The sequence below is a fragment of the Peromyscus maniculatus genome, chromosome 8 (assembly GCF_049852395.1).
Source record: "Peromyscus maniculatus bairdii isolate BWxNUB_F1_BW_parent chromosome 8, HU_Pman_BW_mat_3.1, whole genome shotgun sequence".
In the NCBI taxonomy this organism is placed as follows: domain Eukaryota; kingdom Metazoa; phylum Chordata; class Mammalia; order Rodentia; family Cricetidae; genus Peromyscus; species Peromyscus maniculatus.
In genome coordinates, this window is record NC_134859.1 from 99,741,232 (window position 1) to 99,751,397 (window position 10,166).

The 10,166-nt window shown below is 41.2% G+C and overlaps 1 long non-coding RNA gene across 5 annotated transcripts in view; it reads left to right on the plus strand.

Annotated features, from left to right (window-relative positions):
- The window catches only part of LOC121831506 (uncharacterized), a 29,091-nt gene extending 19,941 nt beyond the window's left edge, over positions 1 to 9,150 (plus strand). For 4 of the 5 annotated variants that reach the window (XR_013041948.1, XR_013041946.1, XR_013041947.1 and 1 more), the window contains 2 exons: positions 1,260 to 1,413; positions 8,992 to 9,150. This is a non-coding gene — a long non-coding RNA (uncharacterized LOC121831506). The remainder of the gene's footprint in view (positions 1 to 1,259; positions 1,414 to 8,991) is intronic. The other variant, XR_013041949.1, reaches the window with a different exon arrangement.
- Positions 9,151 to 10,166: the final 1,016 nt, after the last annotated feature.

Below are 10,166 nucleotides of genomic sequence, written 5' to 3' on the forward strand. Positions count from 1 at the left end.
TTTGAACATGGCACAAGGTTGGGTTTCAGAAATCAGTTCCTAACTCCTCTGCAATCCCAAGATCAGAGGCCACATACTGGTGTCTCTCCCTGCTGGATCTGCTGATACCCTCTTTTCTCAAGCCCTTGAGATAGACAAATCCCTTGGAAATACAATTCTGTGCGGTTAGTGGGGAGACATGGGCTCCTATTCCTGAGCATGTGGAAGAACCACATTCTATATAGTGCGTGAAATATCAGTTGAGCAAGCTCCGTCTAGAGCTAAATTGATCCATATGATTGGAATTTTGCCCAGACCCCTTAACCAAAGGGAAAAAGAAGGCATCATTTTAAAATTAGCATTATCAATACGGTAATACGTTTTGAATGTTAGTTGGGCCTGACATAGGAAGTGATGTAATAAGAGGGTGCTTACTTACTGCTCCAGTCCCTTGAACAGGAGATATTTTCCTTGAGGAATAGAATACTTGAAAACTGCAGATTGCATTTTAATATTAACCAGATTTCTACATTAAACATGATTTCCTAGAACAATTTGATTTTTCTTTTTTTTCCCCCTCGTTATCCCCACTGCGCCCCTCAAGTAAGTGATCAGAACTGCATTCAACCACGGGCAGCTCCTGGGACAGACCCAGGGCTGCCTGCAATTTAAATGTCAAAGTCTGTGCCAAAGAGCAGGAGGGAATCTCTCTGTGACATGTGTCAGTCATGGCTGCCCCACCCATCTCAATGTTGCCTGATGTGTTCGGATGGTTACAAATTCTCTCCTGGTTCCTTTGTCTCCAAGTATGAGATTTCAAAGCCTGTTTATCCTTCACTGGGTTTGAGATATGTAAGTGTAATCAACTTCTAGAACTTGCAAGAAGAAACAAGAAAATTGCCAAACCTGTTTTAGATTTTGAAAGGTGCAGAAAGGAGGGTTTTTTTTCTTTTTTTCTTTTCACTCTTAGAACTAACTGCAGAGCTGAAAACTCTTTTAACTGGCTAAAATGTATCTATCCCCAGTGGACAGATACATAAGAATTTAGTTTAAGCTACCAAAAATGGCCCCTCTTAGAGCAGCTGTGAGAGCAACGACAGCTTCTGATTGGTTAATGGAAGCATTTCAAGATTTATGGATTTTGATTACTTTCATCTTTGGCAGCCAGTAAAATGGTGAAGTAAAGACAATTTAACCACAGTGGTGCAGAGGTGGGGAGGTGGTGAACAGATGGACTGCTTACAAGTAATGTGCTGTCATCCTTGATTCCTTGAAAGCAGATTGTCGTGATGTCCAGGACACAATGAAGGACACATATGGAGAACCAGAATCCAGAGATGCAAGGTAGGCATCAAAAATGGCAAAGAATTGATGCATGCATCAACATGGGAGAGAATATTCACTGTAGCTCAGTAACATGATTAATGACCAATGGTGAGTAGCTGTTATGAACAGAACAATGGTTTGGATACATGGCTCAGTGGGTAAAGTGCTTGCTGAGCAAATAGCAGGACCCAAGTTTGCATCCCCAGCACCCATGAAATAAGGCAGACATGTGACTTGTAATTCCAGTGCTCAAGAAGCAGAGACAGGAGGATCTTGGAAGCTCGCTGGTCAGCTAGTCCATCTGAATCAGTAAGTTCCACGTTCAGTGAAAGAGCCTGCTTTAGAAATAAAGTGGAGACAAACTAGCAGCTCAGCCCACTACCCAGGGTTAATGAGGTAATGGATCTTATAGGAGCACCTACTGTCACCACGTTACTGGACCAGCATCCATCCTAACTGCATTCTAGAATCCATCCTTATACCCACAGTGAAGTACAGTTCTCATCCCTCACCAAAAAAAGCTTCTTGTTACAGTAAATGAAGACCATTACAGAGAAACATAGCATAGATCAACAGATCACAGGTACCCATACCCAACAGTTACATCTGCAACACAGCTTCTTTGCCAATCAGCATCTCCCAAAGACGAGCCTCCTAATTGGTTATCCGATACAGAGTGGTCAGTCCTGAAATCATATATACACAAGCAACAACACCAAATGGGCACAACAGGTTTTATATAGAGAGTTATGCATATATACCCATACCTATACATATATACATACATACATATATACAGACACATATCTGTAACAAATATAGTCAGAAATGATCATCAATTTGAGAGAGAGTGAGGAAACATGGAAAGCATGGGAGGGGTTGGAGGGAAGAAAGGTAATGGAGGAAATTACATAATCTATTTTAATAAAAATTAATTTTCACAGAGCTTAAAAATAATATAGCAGTGAGTAACAGAAGAAGACAGTCAGTGTTGATCTCTGGTCTCCACATGTTTACTTAATACGTATACACAGTTACATTTATATAATATGCATGTCTACATCATGTATGTACACACACACACACACACACACATACACACGGAACAGACAGACAGAGAGAAGATAGTTCAAAAAGTCATTTTGACTTATCCAGCTGTGGCGACTCACATTTATAATCTCAACCTTGTCAGAGGCAGGAGTATTACACAAGTTTGAGGCCAGCCTGGGCAACATAATGAATTCCAGGCCACCAAGGGCTTCAGTGTAAGATCCTGCATCAAACAAACAAAAAGACAAAGTGGGGACATCTAAGAGGTAAGTCAGTGTCAAAGTGCTTATATGGGATGTCCCAGACCCTGGAGTCCAACCTTAGCTTCCCTAGCCAATCATTCTTTACAGGAAATATGCATTTCTAATACAATGAATGAATGTAAAAATTAGGAAATCAAAAAGCAACCCCAAGATTTCTCTATAAATCTAGAAGACCCCACCACCACACACACACACACAGAAAAAAAAGTTGTCTTGTGCAAAGGACCTACTGATGCAGAGCATGCAGAGCATACCTGTGGGGGGACTATTTCAATAGGTTAAGTGAAGTAGGAAGATGTGCCTGTCTACTGTGTGTGGTGCCATCCTATGGGCTGCAATTCTATACTGCATTTCTTCAAAAGAGAGGAAGTGAGGAGAACAGGGCCATTCCTCGTTGTCTTCTTCCTGCATGTGTGGATGCACTGTGACCAGATGCTTCAAGTCATACCGCAGACAGTGCCTCCCACTGTGCACCCTAAACTGTGCGGCCAACAATCTCCACTTCCTGCAAGGGAAAGGAAGATATGGCCCAAGTTTAAAAATGAGAAAACAGATGTAGAAAGATCCAAGTTCCTCTTCCAAGACAGGAAAAATATCAATTACAGGTGCAATAGTAAGTCACTATATCTGGACTTGAACTCAACTTGTTTGAATCAATGATAGGGGCCTTTCCATTTTGTAGCCTTGCTACCCACTTTACTATTACTCTGTTCTCCATTTGATCCACCAACTGGCAGTGGGTACCTGGGGTTTGACTGTCTCAGCCTTGTCTCGGTACACTGACCCGGTATACAGAGTGAGCCTTCTGCTTTGACATTATTCCTCATTCGAAGCAGTCAGTCTGCCTGACATACACTGTGTGGTGGTTTTGTGTTCCCCAAAATATTGTGTACCCTAATAAACCTATCTGGGGTCAGAGAACAGAAAAGCCACTAGATACTTAGGATAGGCAGTGGCAGCACAGGCCTTTAATCCTAGCATTCCAGAGGCAGAAATCCATCTGTTTAAGGATACAGCCAAGCATGGTGACTCATACCTTTAATCCCAGAAGGCGAGCCTTTAATCCCAGGGAGTGGTGGTAGAAAGCAGGAAGGTATATAAGGCGTGAGAACCAGAAACTAGAAGCACTTGGCTGGTTAAGCTTTTAGGTTTGGAGCAACACAGTTCAGCAGTTTGGATATGAGGACACAGAGGCTTCCAGTCTGAGGAAACAGGACCAGCTGAGAAGTTGGCCAGGTGAAGTTAGCTGTGGCTTGTTCTGTCTCTCTGACCTTCTAGCGTTCACCCCAATAACTGGCCCCAGGCTTGTTCTTATTAATAAGAACTTTTAAGATTCCTGCTACAACACTGCAGTGAGCTGGACTTACAGATGTTTGTGACCTACTGTGGAGGTCCTGCGAACTGTGTTTCAGTCCTCTGTAAGAGCAGCAAGTGTACCTAACCACTGAGCCATCTCCCCAGCCTCTTAGACTCATTTTAGATAGACATGATAGGCTCAGTGGACTAGAAATAAGTAGGAGCTCTGTCACTTTCAGTGAGACATTTGTGGAACAACTTCTGCTGTCAGACTTAATGATAAAGTACCAGTTCGATATAACTTCAGAAGCCAGGCAGATTTCACTTCTAACAACATCTGTTCAACATGGTATTTGATTTCTAGCCAATGCAAATAAGATGGGGGAGCATTCAAATGAGAACTGAGAAACTACACAGTGTTCACTGACAACGCGTTCAGTTCACATCCTTAGAACTTTCAAAGGAAGCCTACAATGAAGCAGCAGTAACTCGATAGATGACTTTATGAGTGTCAGCAAGGATAAGGCTAGTATTATACAGCAGGTTTCTATACACTGTGTAGGAATAACTGAAAATAAACTTCCAAAAATTGGTTGAATATTTCATATTCTGAAGACTTCATGATGGACTATAATGGAGGAAAAGACAACTCATCTTGGGGACAATCAAGGGACCTAGATGATTGCCAATGAAGAGAGACATCCTCTCTTTGTGACAGTTGAGTCTGCTGAACAATGTGTCTCTTGAAATAAACAATATAGATATAATTCATTCTGCCAACTTGAGAGTGAGACAAGAGAACAGGTCTAAGTTGCTAGCAATAATTAAAGGAGACATCAGTTTCAAGCTTTTGAAACAGGATTCCAGCATGTGAGTCACAAACTTCCAGTTATAAGAGAAACGCCAAATATATTTAGAAGTTGTGAATAGGGGTGGGAGTGATGGCTCAGCAGTTAGGAGCTTCTGCTTCTCTTGCAGAGGACCCATGTGGCAGCTTACAACTATCCATAGCTCTAGTTCCAGGGTATCTGACCTCCGTGGCACTGCTTGCACATGAGCCCATACATGCATGTAGGCAAAACACTCATGCACACAAAATAAAGGCAAATACAGCTTTTAAAACTTACTGTAAAGAACTTCTGAGCAAAGAGAATATTTGAACATTGAATCAGTTATGCTAGGGGATCTAACGTCACTCTGGCACCTGTAATTTGTCATTATTATTAAGCCATGAAATGAAAAGGTGAGCCAAGCAGTATGTGTTCTCCTGTGGTAAGTTTATGTTGGAATGAGATACTAGGCCACCAGAGCCGCTAAAATATTTTTTAATGAATTCATAAAGAAAATCCAGACACTTAAAAATAACAAGGCCTACAACAGTGAGTTCCAACAGGGTTTGCTGAAGGGGAATCAATATTTTTCCTAGAGACTTTCTTCCCCTCATTTTCTCTTGCAAACACAGACGTTAAGGGGTGAAGAGATCATTAGTTGCATCTTAAATACTAATGAGTTCAAAGCCAGATGTTTCAAATTTGGGGCTTCGATTTTTTGATAGAACTACCTTCTCTAACAGGCAACTTTACCTCCAAAGTTCCAGGGTATGTAACAGCAGGGATTATTTTTCAGAGGTTCCTTAAGTAGATAAAATGACACATGGGCACAAAAACCTCATCACAGAGTTAGAAGTGATCACAGTTCTGAATAAATTGCATAAACATAAAAGGATCACACTCCCAAATCTCAGTCTTTATGAAAATACATAGGACAATATCTCCAAGAAATGCTAATCCATATAGATTTAACTAACACTTATGGTATCAATGTATTAATATTATACTTAATACTAAAATGTTAAGAGCCCTCCCTTTATTTTCACTATTTACTGTCTATAGCACACTACACCACAGCACATTCAACCCTCAAAACAGCCCCCATGAAAAAGTCTTTTCATTATTGATCATCTGAGAAGCAAGCTAATCAAGGCAACATGTTCAAATATCCACTGTGGCTGTCTCACTAATGTTTGGTAGAGTTGTTTTTTTCTTTTAACCCAGGTTGGCCTTGAACTTGCTATGTAACCAAGGATGACTCCACTCCAGATCATCCTGCTCTTAATCCTTCAGTGTCTCACACCCAGTTTATGAGATGCTGGGGGCTGAATCCAGTACTTTATCCTTTAGATACTTTAGACAAGCATTGTACTGAGCTGCATCTCAAGCACCCGAAGGAATGTTTATGTCAAAAACCAGTAGTCAGGATTCAAATTCACAAGCAAATGTGCAATGCTCTCAACACTGGATTGTTCAACACTGATGCTCTAACACACAAAGAAAAGATTAAATACTTAGAAATTCTATATAGTTTGTTGTTTGGATCCCACCCCAAAAGCATTGTACATGAAGCAAAGGTCTAATTAGCTGCTGGGGTAATTTGTACTTAATAAGGAATCTCCTGCTAAGTGTTAGACATGAGAAGGTATTCTATAAGATCCAAATACTCAGATTAATGTGAGTTGAACAATCCTACAGAAATAATCATAATAAAAATAAACTATCAGAAGAAAACAAGAGGACTCCCTAAGAATCTATATCCTTAAAGAATTAGAATGAGGAAAATACATTCTACCCTATCTGAAAAGGAGTTTAGATACAAACTTATGGATTCCTCCTCCTCCTCCCCCTTCTAGATCTTCCTTTCTCTCTCTCTCTCTCTCTCTCTCTCTCTCTCTCTCTCTCTCTCTCTCTCTCTCTCTCTCTCTCTCTCCCCTCTCTCCCTCTTCCCCCTCTCTCTCCTCTCTTTCCTCTTTCTCTCCTCTTCTTTTCTCCTCTCTGTCTCTCCCTCTCCCCTCACCTCCCATTATCTCTATCTTTGTCTCATTGTCTCTCTGCATACACCTTTCTTGCATTATTTGAGTTGTTGTAACTTAAGTTCAAATTACCTACACTATCTACTTTTTATTATTATTTTTTAATCATAAAACAAAAAAGCCTCCAAAATAGCTTTGGAGAAGAGGAACCTAAAAATCTATTGACACATGATCTGTATAGAAGGAAAGTGACTGCAGAGGTAGGAATACAGACAGAATTCCAGCTAAGGACTAGCTGGGCCAAAGGCTGATTACTCATGTAGAATTATGAAGATGGAGCCGAAAGCATCCCTGGGGATGTAAGAATCCCTCCCCCAAGCCCCCATAGTAGCAGGGAGCCTTAATCCAAACAATTCTAGATAGATGGGTCTCTTCTTTGTCTTAGAGAAATCTCCAGGGTCTTGGGTTTCAAATGTGCCCTCACTCACACCTAACATATTTCCTAACCTTCATAAATCTCTTTCTACTAACTAAACCTAACATTCCCATATGAGGATTGGGCTTCAAGAAGAAATATTATACAAGCTTTTCTACTTCCCCACCCAAGGAAAAAACACTAAGAAAATGAAGTTCAATCTGACCATAGGAAAATACTCCCATTTCCCACAACGTCTGCAGGTCAAGGATTTCCTCAGCTACCATCTTTCCCTTCACACATCCACATAAACAAAATGCTTGTGGCATACCGAAACATACACCTTCTTTCTTCCATGAGCTTCCCCCACACACCCACACATCACAGACCCTAGAATTCATTCTCAGCCAGTCTAATTCTGTTTCTAAAGCTTATATTCTGGGTAGTGATTGTTAAGCACATAGATGTCATGATTCCTTTCTGTGTGAATGCACAGGGTTGGATCCCTGGGGTCTCCTATTTTAACCAGTTCTTGTACCAGTTTGCACACAAATGAACCACAGAGAGGTACTGAATTAAGTGAGCATTAGGTATTGGTTGTAATGTAGAGCTTCTAATTTCTTGGAAGAAAACTGCAAGACACCTAAAAGCCTTTCGTGAACAATCCTGGGCTATTAAAGCAGTGTCTGAGTTGCTATAACAACTATCAATGAACGACACCTAAAGTTATGAGATGACACACTGCTGGCCAGGATGTACTGAAAGCAAACAATGCTCAGCTGCTTATAGTTTATACAACATAATAAGAACTATCTGTGTATGTCTGTTAAATCTTTTTTTTTTTTTTTTTTTTTTTTTTTTTTTTTTTTTTTTGGTTTTTTGAGACAGGGTCTCTCTATGTAGCTTTGTGCATTTCCTGGATCTCACTCTGTAGACCAGGCTGGCCTCGAACTCACAAAGATCCACCTGCCTCAGCCTCCCAAGTGCTGGGATTAAAGGCATGCCTAGCCTAATTCTTAACTTGACACAAATTAGAGATACCTAAAAAGAAGGAACCTCAGTAGACAACTTGTCTCCATCAGATTGTTCTGTGGGTATGTCTGTGGAGAATTTTCTTAACTGATGGTGAATATGGAAATGTCCAGCCCACTGTAGGTAGTATCACCCCTGGATAGGTAGCCCTGGATTATATATGAGAGGTAGCTGCTGATCAAGTCAGTAAGCAGTGTTCCTCCGTGGTCTCTGCTTCTGTTCCTGCTCCAGGTTCCTGCCTTGGCTTCCTCTAACTATGAACAGTAACCTGTGAGCCAAATTAACCCTTTCCTCCTCAAGTTGGTTTCAGGTGATGTTTTACCACAGCCACAGAAAACAACCTAAGACACTGTGAAAAGAAACCACATCTCTCCCGAGGTTCTCTTGACTCTTGCTGACTGATTGGAACCTGGTCAGCAATGTAACATATATTCCCTATCACTAATAATGGGAAATTACAAATCCCTGTCATCTCTGAAGAGGCCATTTAGCTCTCATCAGTTCTTATCATGTTAATAACAGGAGAATACACATTAACCAGCTCTCCTGAGGGAACATCAGTAGCAGTTTTCTTACTAAAAAAGTGAGAGGCATTCTGCTATACATCTTATTATTTCTGTGACTTCTTGAACTTTTGCCCAGGACATGAAAACATGAGCCACATATGTAGAAATATGATTTAGGGTTGGTATAGCACAACATAGAGTTGATGAAGACACAGCCTCTGATACTTTAAAAGATGTATAGAGCTGTTACTACGCAGCTCGGGACTGAAATCGCTGTATCTGTGGTACTTAACAAGCTCAATACTATGTTCTCCACAGGGTCTCTGATGTGTCACTGTGTACACCAAGCTAGATGGCAGCTGGAGCTCCTCAGTAATGATTCCCTGTCTCCACCTCTGATATCATCTATTTCATCTCTACTACTTAAAAAAATTCCCCGTGTCATAACAATTCACATAAAAGGGGGAATAATACAAATAGGTTCTTTGTGTTCTTGTTACTATAGATTTTGGTACTGTGGGTCAGTAACAAAAGTTGAATGTCCACCAGTTATTTTGATATCAAGGTAAGGCAACTAAATCTTTAACAACAATAGTAATAAGAATAATGATAATAATAATAGAAGATACAAAATGTCCAAGGTGACATTTCACATGATAGGCCTTCATGATTCCATTCCCAAAGCTTTGCTGACAGTAAATAACAGCTGTGGACATAGCAAAGTTTAATGAATCTACCTCAGTTAACACTCTGATTTATGTCCACATGTTGTGTTCTGTACGTCCACATCCACTTGTCTATGTATTGCCATATTCTGTGATAAGATAGAAATTTTCACTCTGGTTTGAAAACATCCTTTTACAAGCAAAGAAAACCTCCTCTCTCTCTCTCTCTCTCTCTCTCTCTCTCTCTCTCTCTCTCTCTCTCTCTCTCTCTCTCTCTCTCTCTCTCTCTCTCTCTGTCTCTCTCTCTCTCTCTCTCTCTCTCTCTCCCTCTCCCTCCCCCTCCCCCTCTCTCTCCTCTCTCCTCTCTCTATCTCCTTCTCTCTCTTCCTCAGTCCTTCCCTCCCTCCCTTTCTGCCTCATCCTTTATAAGCAAAGGAAACCCTCCCCCTCCTCTCTCCCACACACACCACACATCTCTTTGCCTGTCTCCTTCTCTGTATTTCTATGTGTGTCTGTGATATGTGTGTGCCTGTCACACATATGGAAATCAGAGGATAGAATGAGCTGTGAGCCCTTCATTCTGGTTAAGCCAGAGCCTCTTGGCCACCACTGCATACTCCAAGGCTGGCTGGTCCATGAACTTCCAGGGACTCCTCTATCTCCTCCTCTTACCTCAGCACTGGAGTGCTCGGGGTGCAAATGTGCACTGTTGCATCTGGCTTTGAATGGACTCTGGGGACCCAAACCCAGGTCCTCATACTTGCATAGAAAGTGCCTTACCCACAGAGCTGTCTCCCAAGCCTAGGAAACATCTTTGACATAGGTCAC